Source organism: Bos taurus, chromosome 11, assembly GCF_002263795.3.
Source record: "Bos taurus isolate L1 Dominette 01449 registration number 42190680 breed Hereford chromosome 11, ARS-UCD2.0, whole genome shotgun sequence".
Classification (NCBI taxonomy): domain Eukaryota; kingdom Metazoa; phylum Chordata; class Mammalia; order Artiodactyla; family Bovidae; genus Bos; species Bos taurus.
Genome location: NC_037338.1, coordinates 29,616,593 through 29,629,286, shown reverse-complemented (window position 1 = coordinate 29,629,286; position 12,694 = coordinate 29,616,593). Strand labels below are relative to the sequence as shown.

The 12,694-nt window shown below is 43.4% G+C and overlaps 1 long non-coding RNA gene across 1 annotated transcript in view; it reads left to right on the top strand.

Annotated features, from left to right (window-relative positions):
* The window catches only part of LOC132346568 (uncharacterized), a 39,151-nt gene extending 26,947 nt beyond the window's left edge, over positions 1-12,204 (top strand). Inside the window, exons 2-3 of the long non-coding RNA XR_009496418.1 lie at positions 4,348-4,511; positions 10,295-12,204. This is a non-coding gene — a long non-coding RNA (uncharacterized lncRNA). The remainder of the gene's footprint in view (positions 1-4,347; positions 4,512-10,294) is intronic.
* Positions 12,205-12,694: the final 490 nt, after the last annotated feature.

Genomic DNA, 12,694 nt, shown 5'->3' with positions numbered 1-12,694 from the left:
CCTTCACTGCTCTGGGAAGTGGTAAGGGTGAGAAAACTGATAGAAAAGTTTTTCACGGTAAGTAAAATCTAATTAAAAATGAAGCATTTTATAAACAATATAATCATTAGGGAGTTAATATCCAAAGCATAAACAGCTCATACAACTCAACATAAAAAAAAAAAATCCTGCAAACAATCTAATTTAAAAAATGGGTAGAAGACCTAAACAGACATTTCCCTGAAGAAAATATACAGATGGTCAGCAGACACATGAAAAGATGCTCAGCATCAGTAATCACCAGAAAAATGCAAATCAAAAGCACAATGATATATCACCTCACACCTATCAGAGTGACTATCATCAAAAAGACCACAAGTAACAACTGTTGGGGAAGATATGGATTAAAGGGAACTTGTACACTGTTGGTGGGAATGTCAGTTGGTACGGCCACTGTGGAAAATAGTATGGTGGTTCATCAAAAAACTAAGAATAGAACTACTGTATGATCCAGAAATTCCAATCCTGGGTATATATCCCAAGAAAATGAAAACATGAATTCAAAAGATATATGCATCTCAGTGTTGAAAAGATATATGCTTCCCAGTGTTTATTTACAAGTGCCAAGATATGCAAGCAATCTAAGTGTCCATCAATAGATGAATGGATAAGGAGGATGTGGTACACACACACACACACACACAATGGACTACTACTCAACCATTAAAAAGAATGAAAATTTGCCATTTGCAACTACATGGATAGATTTGGAGGAAAGTATGCTTAGTCAAGCAGAGAAAGACAAATACTATATAATATCACACATGGAATCTAAAAAATAAAACTAGTAACAAAAAGACAAAAGAGAAACATACTCATAGATACAGAGAACAAACTAGTGGTTAGCAGTGCAGAGAGGGAAGAGAGGAGGAGCAAGACAAGGGAAGGAGACTAAGAAGTACAAACCACTATGTATAAAATAAATAAGCTACAAGAATGTATTGCACAGCACAATGCACATAGCCAATAGTTTATAGTGACTGTAAATGGATTATAATCTTTAAAAATGCTGAATCACTATGTTGTACACCTGAAACCTATATAATAATTGTAAATCAACTATACTGCAATAAAATAAAGAAAAGTATGAAGAAAGAGGCATTTTAGGACATACTTCCCTGTGTGCCCAAGTTTCTGATCAGACTCACTGGTAGGCAGATTAAACTGAGGCTTTTGTGTTTGAAATCCAAATGATGTTATAAGAAAAACACATCTTTGGAGTCAGATACATTTGGATTTAAATCCTCGCCCCACATCTATCACCTGAGTGGGTTTGGGAGGTCATTTACCTTTGTTGTAATCTGTTAAGCCACTCTCCCTCACAACTCATTGGGTTGTCACTGAAGATAAACTTTGCAGGCCCTGCTTAAATCACCCATCTGCAATAGAATTAAGGAGTTTCAAAGGGAGCTTTCATAAGCCAATAGGGAACTTTCTGACTTAAAAAAAAAAAAACAAAACTGCTTGAGTGGACATGAAAGAGGATGTCATAAAGAGCTCTCGAGAATTCTGTGTTTTCATTTTTGTTTTTGAGAAGCACCTTGATTGAGGGAGAAGGCAGTCTCTGAGTCTAGGGGAACCTCTGTGGTGGTTGCTGGGGCAAGAGAAAAACCTATCTCAGAGAAGTTTCTGGCCATTTCACTCCAGACTCACATCCTTCAACGCTGGGGACCCCAGTGTATAAATATATTAATACTGCATGTTATTGTATTATATGCTGTAATATTTAATAGAATCAGTAACTCTTCTTTTCTTTCATAATCACTGTTTTGATTCCACAAGCAAAATATTGTTGGCCATGTAATAAAGTGGTACATTGAAGCCTTGTGGGTTTGATTTGATTCAAATACTGACACCATGCATAGAGACCATTTTAAACTATGTGGGCAAGGCTGGCAAGTACTGGTCAAGGACAGCTACTAACCTGGGGTCAGAGTGGACCACAAGTTGGACAAGCTAAAGATGTATGTTGTCCCTTAGGGACCCTGAAAATTGCCAGAATTATTTGGTAATAGGGACCTGAAGGTCTTTCAATGGGTTTGCAGCTGGGGCAGCTGTCTCTCAGGTGCCTGCCATGGGATAGATAAAAATATCCTGGTTGTCTGTTTTCATAACTTATAAAGTAGTTCCAGGAAGCAACCATCTTCAAGGGCAATTAGAAAGCTTGTAGATTTCTCCAGTGCTAGGCAGCATTGAAGCAAAGTGAAACATTTCCAAGAAAGTGTTCTGGGGAATTTGTGTAAGGCAATCTCTCTCTAACAGCCCTGCTCCCCAGAGAACCCTGATCCCACAAAGGCCACACTTTTGGGCTTTCATCGGTTTAGAAAGATATATTTATACGTTTATGCACTTTTATTTCTGTTCGTTTCTCTTTGATTTTAAAAGTATTGTTTTTTGGTGTATATACTTCAGTAGCCTTTGAGTTTTACTTCTAGAAACAAATATAAAAAGTGATTGTTTACCCGTCTATTAAATAGCCAAAATCCAAAACAGTAGCAACATGAAATGTTGGTGAGGCTATGAGACAACAGAAACTTTCACTCATTGCTGATGACAGCGTAAAATGTTACAACCACTTTGGAAGACAGTTTGACAATTTCTTATGAAAGTAAACATACTGTTACCATATGATCTAGCAATTGCATGCCTTGGTATTTACTCAAAGGATTTGAAAGCTTATGTTTATGCGAAAACCTGTGCTTGATGTTTACATCAACTTTATTTATAATTGCCCAAATTTGGAAGCAACTAAGATGTCCTCCAGTAGGTGACTAGATAAGCTAGTACATCATACAATGGAATATTGTTGTTGTTTAGTCACTAAGTTGTGTCCAACAGTTTGTGACTCCACAGACTGTAGCCTGGCAGGCTCCTCTGTCCATGAGATTTCCCAGGCAAGAATACTGGAGTGGGTTGCCATTTCCTCCTCCAAGGGATCTTCCCTACCCAAGATCCAACCCATGTCTCCTGCTTGGCAGGTGGATTCTGTACCTCTGAGCCACCTGGGAAGCCCACAATGAAATATTTTTCAGTACTAAAGAGAAATGGGCTTCCAGGCCATGAAGAGATATAGAGGAGCCTGAAATGCATATTACTAAGTGAAAGAAGCCCATCTGAAAAGTCTATATACTGTATGATTCCAACTATATGGCATTCTGCAAAAAGCACAACTATGAAGAAAATAAAAAAGATCAATAGTTGCCACGGTCTAAGGAGGGAGGGATGATTCGGTGGAGCACAGAAAATTTTTAGGCCAATGAAGCTATTTCTGTATGATACCATAATAGTAGAGACATGCCATTGTACAATACATTGGTCTCAACCCATAGAATGTACAACACCAAGAATGATCTCTAATGTTAGCTATCCACTTTGGGTGATAATGATGTATTGATATACAATCACCAGTTGTGACTGCTGTTCCATTCTGGTGGTGGATGTTGATGATGGGGAAGGCTGTGCATGTGTGGGGGTATATGGGATATTTCCCTCTGTACAACGATAGATGTATCCTCTCAATCTTGCTGTGAGACTAAAACTGCTGTGAAAAATAGTCTATTTTTTTTTAAGTGATTCTGGTTCTCATGGCTGCAGTCAGGGAAAAAAACCCATCCACCCAAAGTCTGACAAACCTCCAGATTGAAAGTGGCAGTGAAGAGAAAGGAGGTCGAAGCACTGGGCTGCCCAGTTCACACCTGTTTTGTGCCCTACACTCTGCCAGGTGTTGATAGAGCAAAGAATAGACAAAAGTCCTTCCCCTCGTGGAGCTTACTTTCCAGCTTTCTTACATTTCCATGTGGGAGACGGCATGGTCAGGGGCCCTGAAGTGAGAGTGGTGTGCCCTGGGTATTGGAGCAGCAGCGAGGATGTCTGTGTAGCGGGGGCAGAGGAGTCAGAATGGGGAGGAGCAGGGAAGGTGGCGGAGGGATGGGGCCAGACCGTGTGAAGGTCATGGGTAATGCTTTCACTTTACTGAGTGGTAGTGAGGGAGCTGTTGGGAGGACATGAGCAGAGGAGTGATGTGGTCCAGCCTACCCTATCACAGCATCCCCCTGCCTGGCTGCTGCTTGGAGAACAGACTCTAGGGGCGCAAGTGGAAGTGGTGCCCCCAACAAAGACGCTGCTGCTATAGTCTGGGCCGAAGACCTTGGTGGCTGGACCAGAGTGGTGGGAACGATGGTGGTTAGAGGCATTGTTCCGGTTACAGACGTGCTTCGAAGGCAGTGCTGGGAGGATTTGCTGACAGGTGGACTCTGTGACACCACGTGGTCCTAACTTGGTCTAAACTCTGTTTTCATTTAATGGCAGATATTGGACCTGCAGGATCTCAGGACAGCAAGCATCAAATCCCACTCACACAAAGTTACAAATGGGGATTTTTCTGGAAGAATATGCAGACCACAAGGAACAACTTTAGAACTGGGTTCTGAAAGGATGAGTCTGGGATCTTAGAACCAGAAATTAACCTTCAGGTAAGGCCCTGTTCATGATATGAATAGCTCTAGCAGTCTTGATTCAGGTTTCAGATTTCAGTGGAAGAGCAAGTAGGACTACACTGGGCCACGTGGTTAATGCTAGATAGCCACCGGATGGAGGGGTGGGTGGGGAGAGGGTAGGGAAATGTACTTCACAAGAGTCAAATTAGGTGTTGAGATCAAAAGAAAGAAGGGGAAATGGGTACTGGAAAAAAGCCCCACAGATACTTATACTCAATTCCAGCATAGAGTTTAAGAGGAGAAGGAAACAGAGGCTCTGGTTTTGACTGACCAGGGAGTGGGCAGGAAAGGAAGTCAGCTGGTTCCTTCTGGGTTAATTTGAGGAAAGAGTATAGCCGGGTCTGGCCTCTGCTGCTCACTGGCTGCGCTACTTCAGGCCAGGACTTCACCTCTCTGGCTCCAGGCTCCTGTGGACTAGAGTGAATGCTGTAAACCTTGTCTTCATCAAAGACAACCTTGATGATTTTTCCCCTCCCCCTTCCCCCAAACCTTTCACATTACTTCATGGCCTTATCTTGTGGAAGTGCGCAACGTGCATTAGGCTTCTTGAAATTTCCAGACCAGCTGAGGAGGGGGAGTGTGGACATGGTGTTAAAGGAGGCTTGAAGCAGGGAGTGAATCGAACAGGCAAGGTCCATTTCAGGGCACCACAGCAGCATTTCTTAGGGAGAATTGAGGATATTTTCATAGTCTCTCCTATTGTTCATTTTCCACCTCTGATGAGATGAAAGGAACTGGATCTCTGGTTTGATATACCCAGTGCCTTCTAGGCTTCAGGATACTGTTGAATTCCCTACTGGGGGTGACTTGCAGGCTCTAAATGTTAACACAGCAAATCGCACTGGATTTCTCCCCCATCCACACTGAGCCCTGCATTTGAAGTCCCAGCCCACTTACGTTTCATATCATCCTACTTAGCCCTTGATTACATATTGCCTTGAATTGTTCTCCAGGCCACTCCTATCAGAGCCTCCCACCTTTCAGCCTGCCCACTCCTACCTCCCAGTATTCTGGGTTTACAATCTCCATAAAACCTACAGTCTCTTTCCCTTGCCATGTTCTGTCATTGAATCAGAACCCCACCCCCGACTTCCTCATTTCCTTCTGAATTTAGCCTAAGCTTCAGGAGCCCTGTCATCATGCTCCTTTGCCTGAACCCTCCCTCTCCTCTGCGGGTCCTGCTGCCCCTGTCTGGCTGTCCCCTAGCCTGCTCAGGCCAGCTCTTTCTTTGTGACATCTGGGCTCCTGGGCTCCAGAGCTGTGCTGGAGAAAATCCGCAGCCCACGCAGACTGGCATTACTACAGAGTCATCTGCCGTCACCATGGGGCCACCAAGCAGCCTGGAAACCCATTTGAAGTCCCTGCCAGCAAACTTGTCCTTTCCCCATAGTGGTTCTTCTTAGCATTTCCCACTCCTTGAGCTTTGCTGAAAAAATAGAGGCCATAGGTAGGAATTCCCTTATCCTTATGTCTGCCCCTCCCCCGTCCTGCTTCACCCTCCCTGCCTCCCTGCATCTGAGAGGCTGTGGGACTCTCTTTTCCGGCTAAAGGGAACCCCTTCTGAGAGCGCCTCAGCCTTCTGAGAGGCGTCATGGGTTCTCTATCTCCTCTAGCTTCCGTTTCTCTCGCTCATCTTGTCTTTCTCCTGAGTACATAAATATGTTCCCTCTCCATCCATGTTAGACCTCCTTCCCAAGCCAAACCTCATGGTATGCTCAGTGGGGCCGTACTCACCATGACCAAAAGAGTGTGCAGGGGACACATCGTCAGATCCATGGTCACTTTCAGTCCTATTCTTTGACTGTGCTGAAGTTGAGACACTTCTGACTCCTTTCTCTTCTCTCCCTCGATTGTCACCTCTGTGAACACTTGGTTCTCCTGCTCCCCGCCCCCCACCCGTTCCCACCTTACACTCTGCTTCTCCCTGGGGCTCTCCTGCCACTGGCTTACCTGCTCCTCCGCTGGCCGCCTTCTGTCTGGTTGTGCACCTTAGTGCATTTCTGTCCTCAGTCTGGGATGCCCATTCTCCTTCCTGCAATCTCACCAGGACAGTTCCTGTTCATCTCTTAGGGATCAACTCAGGTGTGGCCTCATCTGTAAGTCAGTCTTGCATGATCACACCTCATCCAGATTCTCAAAATACTGCGAGGGTGTCTTAGTCTTAGCACTTATCACACTTTACTGAAATTATCTATCTCTTTGTATCTGCTCCAGTAACCTGTCAGCTCCTTGATGTTGGGGACTGGGCCTCTTAGCTCCTATATGCCTGGCACAGCTTGCTCAATTCATTCATGTTTACTAAATGAGCAAATGAGTTAATGTATTAGTTACTAGTCTCAGCTAGACTATTCCAGGGTAGTAGATGTGATTGGTCTTCTCAGAGCATAGTCAGGTGATTATATATATATATATATATGAAGTGAAGTGAAGTGAAGTGAAGTCGCTCAGTCATTTCCGACTCTGCGACCCCATGGACTGTAGCCTACTAGGCTCCTCCAAGCATGGGATTTTCCAGGCAAGAGTACTGGAGTGGGTTGCCATTTCCTTCTCCAGAGGATCTTCCTGACCCAGGGATCAAACCCAGGTCTCCCGCACTGTAGGCAGACACTTTACCATCTGAGCCACCAGGGAAGTTTTATATATATATGTGTGTGTGTGTATATTTATATAAAAATATTTTAATTGTGGTAAAACACATATAAAATAAAGAATTGAAGTGTACAACTCAATGACATTTAGTGCCTTCACAATGCTGTGCAGCCTTCTCCACTTTCTAGCTTCAGAACATTTTTATCACCTTCAAAAGGAGACCCTATACCCAATGAAGAATGAAGCAGTCATTCTTTATTCCTGTCTCCCCTAGCTTCTGGGCACCACTAATTTGCTTTGTCTCTGTGGATTTGCCTGGTCTGGATATTTCATATAATAGAAATCATACAATATGTGGTCTTTTATATCTGGTTTATTTCACTTAGCATAATGGCTTTCAGGTTCATTCCTGGTGTAACATGTACCACTTCATTTCTTTTTTATGGGCAAGTAGTATTCCATTGTGTGACTAAACAGCTATACTACATTGTCTAGCTACTCATCAACTAATGGACATTTGGGTTGTTTTCACCTTTTAGCTCTTGTGAATTGTGCTGCCATGAAAATTTGTGAATGAGTTTTTGTTTGAACACTTGTTTTGAATTCTTTGGGGGTATGTAGCTAGAAGTTGAATTGTTGAGTCATATAATAATTCTATGTTTAATCTATTGCTGTTGTTGTTGTTGTTATACAGTCACTCAGTCGTGTTTGACTCTCTTGCAACCCCATGGACTGTAGCCTTCCAGGATCCTCTGTCCATGGGATTTTCCAGGCAAGAATACTAGAGTGGGTTGCCATTTCCTTCTCTATGTTCAATCTGGTGAGGAACCATCAAACTGTTTTCCTTAGCAATTGCATCATTTTACATTTATATTCATATAGCATTTACATTATATGAGGATTCCAATTTCTCTACATTCTTGCTAACATTTTATATTTTCCTTTTTTTTTTTTAGCATAGCCATCCTAGTGGGGATGAGTGTTAGATATATTTCAAAGTACATGCTCAGCTTAAATGATTCCTATCTACAGATGCCTTATTGTCAGCTGTAGAGAGTAACTCCCAACAGCTGTTTACGTCTAATGGGACCTTGACTCCTGGTCACAGTTGATTGGGTCAGGAATTTCTGAGCCGATCTGGCCCAAAAGAGTTCCTTCCATGGGAGCTTCGTTTGAGAAAGAGGGATGGAGGGGAGAGAGACTGGGTTCATATGGCTGAGATATGAACTTTAGGAGCTGTGGGGGCCTGTCTTTGATCCTACATGTGGACAGAGTAGCAGAGGGAACTCCCTAGGGAAAAAGAATGGACACAAATACTCAGAGAGAAACAGAAATAAAAGCTGGGGAGAACACATATCCCCTGAGTTTCTGACAGTTACAAGTTCCCAGTTCTGAGTTTTCCTGGGGCCTGAGGCATTTTTGCCCCTAGGGTCTGTAAATCACCTTCCATCCTAACACGGGTGAGCCAACTTTGGTGAATTTCTATTTCTTGCACATAATAGAATCCAGGGCAGCAACCATTCATGGCTACTCTCACCGTCTACTTGACTGAAGAGGGGCCTTCACACTGTAGGTCAGAAGAAAATATCTATAAAACCACTTCCATCTTTTTTTCTCATAAAAATCTGTTCTTGTGTCCTCACTGACATTGGCTTTGCCCACCAACCCAATGTACACTTGGAGGCAAATCGAATATATTAACCTCATCTAATATTCATGAAACATCCCCAAGGGCAGGGTGTCCAGCGCTTTGCTACCACTTTGATGTGACTCTTGGCATCTGTTCTAGATTTTTTCCCCTCAATAGCAGAGCTCTTTTGTTCAGCTCTCCAAGTGTCATGTTTTCTTGATTTGGTGATCACTCTAAACTTTCCCACTCTCACAGAGCTTTTCGAGGGCAGCAAGGTAAAATGGCATGGCGAAAAGGACACTCAACAGGGAGTTTTGCGGAACCAAATTCCGGTCCTATTCCTGTACTCACTTCGCTCTGCAATGCTGAGTAAATCATGAGATGCTCTTGATCTGTTTTCCCATCTGTGGAAGTGGGAGAGAAAAATAATACTTTCTCTGCCTACTTCACAGAGACACCAGCTAAAATTAGGTCATGGATGTGAACATTCTATGAGGCAAAAATATAGAAATTGCTGTATCTAAAGTGGCAGTGAACTCTCTTGATTTCTATCCCACTCTCAGACATCAAGTTCAAGGTCCTCACTTAATATTACTTGGATTTAACTCTAGTTTTTTTTCTCTTTTATTTTAAGATATATTATGACTGTATTAAAAACCTAGAGAGCCCCTGAGAGCTGGGGCCCTCTGCAGACTCCTCTGTGGCTTGGGGTGTCTCAGAGGGTATGCTGGGATAGGACGGATGCCTTGGAAAATTCACCACAGTTCCAGCTCTGTAAGGAGACAGGACAACTAAATGTAAGGTGGAAGCCTGGGTAAACATGCAGGAAAGGGCTGGGCTCTTCTGGGCATGGTGAGCGGTCCTCCCCAACACCACGGCTGCACGACAGCGAAGGCAACCCTGGGGCTCTACCTTGCAGTTTTTTGCTTGCATGTTAGACAGATAGTGTTGGTAGGTGGAGACTGAGGAAAGTCGTTTGGAAAGGGTTACGCCTTTTCTTCTGCTAGGACTTCAGTGTTGGTTTTTTGTTAACGCCTCATGAGTTAGGCTGCCTTGGAGGTTTGTTATTGCTATGGTTACCCTGAGCATACCACAGACTTCAAGACACAGAGAGATGTCTTATGTTTAGGGAGAGGCTGGTTTTCTAAAAGGTTTTAATTCGTGTGTCTTTGAATTTGTTTTAGCTCTTGGCCCCATTCTGTACTTCAGTTTATTAAGAGTCTCTCTTCCAGCTCTCCTGGCAGCGTCCCCCTGCTGCTTATAACTGATGCTCAGTGGCCCGGTGGTGGGGAGCAGGGGAGTAGTTTCTGAGGATCTGGTTAATCTTCAGGCTTGGGAAGGCCCTGTGTTGCTGGGGTCACGGTGTGGCCTGTTCAGTGCTCTAGGCCTTGCCTGTCGCTGTAGTTCCCCTTGTACATGTTTCTGCCTCTCCCCTGAGAATAGAAGTGTGTGTGTGTGTGTGTGTGTGTGTGTGTGTGTGTGTGTGTTCCCCTTCCCCAGTACCTCAAGAGTGATACTCTCTATTACCCTTCCTTCCCAGATTAAGACTCTGCTTCTGTCTAGGAGATGGGGAAAATGGCCCAAGTTCTGTGTCCCAACCATAGCAACTGCATTGCTTCTCCTGCATTGGCTCCATGAGGGAAGCTTCCTCAGAATCCACCGCCATCTTCCTTCCCTATGAGCAATGGCAGAAGGCTAGGTAACAAAGCCTGCAGGCTGAACCTCTCCCTTCAGATACTGTCCTGAGTGGCTGAACACCCAGATTTCCACATGTAACATTCACCAATTCTTCAACTACTCTCAACACATCCAGTGTTGACATAAGGGGAAATGCTGTGGTCCTCACAACTGGCTGAGTGCAGGAGCTGAGACTTGCATTCTGAAAAACTTTCCAACGTTCCAAGTTGGTTGAAGATCAGCAGCCACTTCTATGTGTTAAGCATACTTTTTTCACTTTTTCTTGAAGAAGAGTAATATGTTGAGGAATGCTATTATATGCAAATAGGAGCCAAGGTAAGATGAATCCACACTAAAAACACATCTTTATCTTAGTCTGTTTTACCAGGTAACAGTTTCTGCTTCTGGGTATAACTTTTGGCTGAGATTCATTGCCTCATGGATCATGTGTTATGGGAAAGGCAGTGAAATTAAGGCTGTAATCTCCATGTCTTTCTTTGAGTTGATTTACTGTTTTGACCTCTACACATGGTAGAAAATGTGTTTCTCAGAAAGCTCCAAGATTATATGGTTTTTACAACTTGAACCTCAGAAAGAGAATTTATCAATTCAAAAATCTTGCCCTGTTTCTTCTGAAGGGATCATTAGACTTAGGTTGATTCTGTGACATATTATTTGTGGTGTGGGGATGCGGAGAGTGTCTGTGATGTGTGGAATGTTCCTTACCTGAGACCACATCCATCAGTCCAGAGTTTGTGCTCTTAACCACAAGATGCCACTGACAGAATTAAAATGGAGCAAACAGATTCATTTCCCGTTTTTAAGAGCTGGATGATGTTGAACTTGGAAAGATTATATCTAGGCAAGACAGTGCCCGTGTTGGATCCACACAGCTCCCTTTCCTGGTCCACAGTGCTGTCGTAACCAGGAAATTCCTGCTCATCTTTAGAGGTGAAACACTCTAGGCATTTTCCTGTTGCAGTGACACCAGCTTCATTCCATGTGCACCTCCTCTCATTTGCCAGCTGCGTAGGAGTCACTCAGAGGAAGTTCTTCCATATGTAGCTGTAGGTTCAGTGTGTTCGTGGGAGGAGGCGCATTCAGGATTCTCTTCCATCGCCATCTTGGGCCCATTTCTCTGTTTTGAATGTGGCTCTGTCTCTTCACCCATTCCTCTTGGACACTAACACATTTTTTAAAATGACAAATAAAGGAAATGAGAGACATGCCTCCTGTTCTGTTTTAAGGCAGGCTATTTTCTTGTCATTCTTAAGGACTGTATTTCTTTCCTTTAACCCAACAGGCCACTTCCTAACAATCTCCACAGTGTATGTATATGTCCATCAGACTGGTTTGCAAGCTTGTCTACACCTTAGACTCAAGGGGAGCTTCAGAAAATACTAATGCCTGTGTCCCACCCCCTAGAGATCATGATGTCACTGAGCTGTGATATGGTTTGGGCTTTGGAAATTTATAAAGATCCCGAAATGAATCTAACGTGTAGCTAGGTTTGGGAATCAATGTTTTTAACGTGGTTCTTTTTTAAAAAAATCTAATCAACTTGGGGTTCATCCCAGCTTGGCTCATCAGAAGCATTTCCCTCATAAATTACTGTAGGAAACAACAGGAGATTAATCCTAAATCCATCCTTCTTCCTACTGTGATTGCCTTGGTCTTCATCAGGTTAATTGAAACCCCTTCTGATAAGTGCAGGGAAACCATTAATGGAGGCTTCACTTATCTGCATGCACATTTCCTGTTCTGCTGTGTCCTCCCTCCAGTAATTTAGTTATGATTTGCATTTTTTTTTTTTTTTTTTCAATTCAAATGGTTTCTCACTGTACCTGATCGGCTGACTGGGTCTGTCTACCTGCTGTCTTCACTTCTGGGTGAACAGAATTTCCCTTTCCACGAATGTCATCTCCATCTTCTGGATCTAGCCAGGCAGCTTGGCAAGCTTGTTTCAAGGGTTGCTTGGGCAACACCTCAGACTGAGACATTTCACAATTTGGAGCCAGACTTGGATGAAGCAATTCTGCACTTCTGCGTTTATCTATTCCTGTCTGACTGGGGGCAGATTGAACCTACTGTTGATTCTGTAACATAAGTAAATCCCATTAGGAACCCTCTGGTAGTTATAGCCAATACCGTATTGGCTTTCATTAGGAGCTAATGCAGATACAAACCTGAATACAAATTCTTTGGGGTCTTTTGGGCCACCCCCTGACCCCTGGGAGTTTATGAACCTCATCTCACTGTGGAT